A 4403-nucleotide genomic window follows, 5' to 3' on the forward strand; every position below is an offset into this window, starting at 1 on the left:
CGTACATTGAAAATTATAACTATCTATCTGTATTTTATTAAGAAGTACTTAAGAAATTATATTAAAGTGCATTATTAAACCTTTCATGGTTTTGGAGGGTAATCATTTGAATTGCTTGTAAATATTTTTTTTCTGAGCATAAAGACATCCATGTGTGTTCTAGAAACAAACTCTGTAGCTCTCAACTACCAAGCAGGGAGGACTGGGTCTGATGTTCATTTTTCAGGTGTTCAATATAATTTCTTGGTGTGGTGACCATGTCATTGAAGGTGAAGGCCCTGACAGATGTTGAACGCATGACTGTTTGGATGCGTTTTTCAGGTCCAGAGAGAAAGGCACGGATGCAGGAATGATCTGCTTGAGCTGCTAGCCAGTGATGACAGATTACGTCTAGGCCTCTTGACTGGAAAACATTCCAGGGCTCATGGAGATGGGAAGAGGGTGTTGTTATCAAGACCAGTCACATTCTGAAAATTAATACCTGCTTCCATACAAGCCCCCTTCCAGAGGTCAACAGCTTTTCACAAGTGGGGCACACTGTGGCTGACTCCTGATTTCAGGAATGCAGGGGGTCAGGAGACCTTCATGCCTCCCAGAGGAGGCACAGTGTGGCCTCTAGAAGGAAGGGCTCACTCTTTATTTCAGTTCATGAAATTGTGAGAGATAAAGAAACCACTTAAAATGCAAGGAGGTCTTCACTGCCCCTGCAGGTTTAAACTTACTAGTAGCTGAGATTTTATTGTATAATCAACAGCAGCTTTGGGAGATAACTGGACATTTGATTAGGAGAAAAATAAAGACTAGGTTTTTTCTGTAGCAAGTTCCTTCTGGAAGATTTGAAGGAAGGAGAAGGTACAAAAAGAGATCCTTAGTGACAGATTTTTCTACATGAAGAATTTCCCACAGTTTGCATTGACAACTAGATATTCATTAGATTTTTACCATGTTATATTTTAATCTCATCATCTTTTCTGAAAATAAATGAAAGTTGGGAAGTTAGACATGAGGATTTAGGTTAATTAATATGACAAGTTAAAAGTGGATAACAATACAAATAAAGTATAGGAACCTCTAACAGATCTTAAGCTTGGTATTTTTCTATATCCTGGTATGTTTTCAGGTAAGTTGTTATTTTTGAGATTTTTTTGGCAGAGTGAAAATATAGTTGTCTTGGCAATTAGAGAAATTGGTTTTACATCATGGATTCCTCAGTTAAGATTTTGTGTAAAAATTGTGTTTCATTTTTCTAGCGTGTAAAAGGTATAGTTAGAATGGGAATCTTCACCATTGCTTTCAGTTTTGAATTCATGTAACATCTATTTATTAATACTTACCTTAATATCAGTAAGCTTGTTCTATTGAAATAGTATATGCTTTGGAATGTGTATCTTTATTTCATGATATACACATACATATTTATAATCTATGCAAAGGTCATAGCAGTGTTAGGATTATTTTCAATATACTGGATTAATTAAAGATGACTAAGTGGAATGGAGCTTTACTCAGTTATAAGATATGAACAGATTTTAATATTTTCACATTTGAATAAAACTATTTAGTAATGTATTTTCTACTGTATAGTATACACAATGCCATTTCCTTTTCATAATGGTTTTAATTGCATGGCATAAATCATCCCATGGAACAAGCATGCAAATCTTCTTTCTGGTCATCTTTCTAAGTCCATTAAATTCTTGAGAAGACACTCAAACTTGTCTTTCTGAAGCTTCATTCATGATGGAACTCAGATGTAATGATATCAAGTAATTTATTAACTGTGTTGTTGACTGAGTTTGTACAAGACTAGATAGAGCCACATAGACATTCCAAGTCCATGTTTGAACCCTGTTTCTATCAATCAGTTTTATTGAGATACAGTTCACACATCATACAAATTATCTTTCTGAAGTGAACAATTCAAGGGCTTTAGTATATCCACAGATCTGTAAAACTATTATCATTATCAATTCTAGAACATTTTCATCACCTTTTTTGGTTCCTTTCCTCCCATGCCTTTCTTACTCCCAAATCCTAGGCAACTATCAATCTACTTATTCTGGGAATGTCATGGGAATGGTTTCATTATATGTGTGGTCCTTTGTGACTGGTTTCTTTTACTTAGCATAACAATTTCAAGGTTCACCCATTGAATACACATACTATATGGCTGAACCACAGTGTGCGTGTGCTTATAATTTGAGGCCTTTTTCACTTTTTTGTTTGTTTGTGAGACAGAGTTTCACTGTGTAGTCTTAGGTAGGCCCCAAAACTCATTTAAGGCTATATCAGACTAGCCTTAAACTTGGAGTAATCTCCTGTCTACTTCTTCCTCCCAAGTGAACCTCCCAAGACTGCAGGTGTGAACTAGCACACTAAGCCTGTTTTTACTTTTAACTATCATGGGTAATGCCATTGTAAACACTGTAGATATTATTGTGAGGACACACACCTTCATTTCTGTTGGAGCTGTGAGATGCTGAAATATTCTTTCCCTGTCTTCCAAAGCCTATTTCTCATGTTTTCCAGAAATGCAGAGCTATGATTTTCCCATACCTTTGCTGACCTTGTTATTGTTAGTCTTTCTGATGATAGCCAGTGGGTATGCAGTGCTATCTTACTATGGTGAGATTTGCTTTTCTTTCATGACAAGAATGATACTGAACACCTTTTTCTGGTCTTTATTTGTCATTTGTTTATCTTCTTTGGAGAAATACCTATACAGATTCCTTGCCCACTTTTAAATTAGGTTGTATCTTTTTAAAATTGTGCTATATTTTTCTTTGTATGTAACTAGATCCATGCTTTTTATAAGATACAGGATTTGCAAATATTTTCCCTCATTCTGTGTGTTGTCTTTCAGCTTTCTTAATGGTGTCCTTTATAGAACAAAGACCTTAATTTTTGGGAGGTCTTGTTTATTTTTCTTTCCTTGATAGTGCTTTTGATGTAAAGACCAAGATATTTTGATGAAGTCTTCAAATCTGATGTTTTATATTATTATTATTAGTGCTATCATCATCCTTAATAGTAGCAGTAGTGATAACTGATATGCATTTTAAAAGTGCTTTTAGGGTCCATAAATTTAATAGTACTTGATAAATTACCACTCCTCCCAACAGGTCTGAAATGTTCTTAAGGAGATAAATCATCTCTTCAGTATCCTGATAAAAGGATTCTAAAACACCATGAAGTTTTTATTTCCATAGAAAATGGTCAGCACTTTGAACATTTATTCAGTCAATGACTATTTATTAAGCCTTCACTATTTGTCTGATATAGTTTTAGACAGAGGGTAGCATTGAATGACGCCATTGGTGCCATCAGTGCCTTGTAAAATGGTTTCTGAAAAAAGGGAAAAAAACATTCTTCAGACTGCAATATATCAGAGTTGGAGGAAAAAATATTGTAGCTTGATTTTTCTATGAAATGATGCCCTTGCCCTTGTTATAACATTACATATCCCAGATGGTCACTGCAAATTTGCTTGCTCATGTGCCAAGGTACAAGCAGGATGTATTATTGACTTAACTATGAGTTTGTTTTGTGGTTTTCTTTGGAAATCCTAGCATCATTTAGGATTCATTTTTCCAATTGACATTATTTATAGAACAGTAATAAGATATTTCTCCATTATTAAAAGGAAAGGAAAAATTCTGCTTATTTAGGGTTTTGGAAAACTGCACATTTTTCTTAAAGGTTTTTGGGGAAATGGATTGCAGAGATTTACAGACTCCTTTTTCTTAATTTGCCTAATTGAATCTAAAGGAAAATGAGTTGAACCAAATGTCTCTCATACAGAATAGAAGCTCTCACTGTGCAGCAGGAAAGGGATTCTTTAAAGAGGCTGCCATTGAGAAATGTTACAAAATGTCAGAAGGCCTTGCAATGAATGAGCATATATTGGGACCCTCATAAGTTTGTGCCCCTTTGTTTCCCTAAATTTCATAGCCTTGGTGTGTGGAACTATAAGGTTGTTTACATCTGAATGTTTGCTGCCTATTCAGATTTACCTTGAGGTCACCGAAAAGGCAGGGAAAACCTCACAAGTTCTTGATTGGAAAACCCTTACACATCGCATAGGAGATATGTATAAAGATGCTTTGTGGGTAGCTTTCTGACCCAGCTACAAATACTGGGATGCTATGGAACAAATTTAGTGCGTCGTCTTAATAGCTTCCTCCAGCATTTCTAGCCTTCCTTGCCTTTCCATGCCATTCTCTCTGTCCTGAATATCCTTCCTCTTCTGCTTTCTCAGCTGAAAAGATTTACTCAAGAGACTTCTTTCCTCAGTGAAGTCTTCTTCAGTTTCCGTTCCTCCCAACAAGAGACACAAACTTTCCACAAGAGAAACAAATTATTCCTGGAAAGTATAACAGCACTCTGAACACTCCAGTTTTTGT

This window comes from Alexandromys fortis, unplaced genomic scaffold (genome assembly GCF_014885135.2).
Source record: "Alexandromys fortis isolate MF-2015 unplaced genomic scaffold, M_Fortis_MF-2015_v1.1 scaffold_164, whole genome shotgun sequence".
NCBI classification, from domain to species: Eukaryota; Metazoa; Chordata; class Mammalia; order Rodentia; family Cricetidae; genus Alexandromys; species Alexandromys fortis.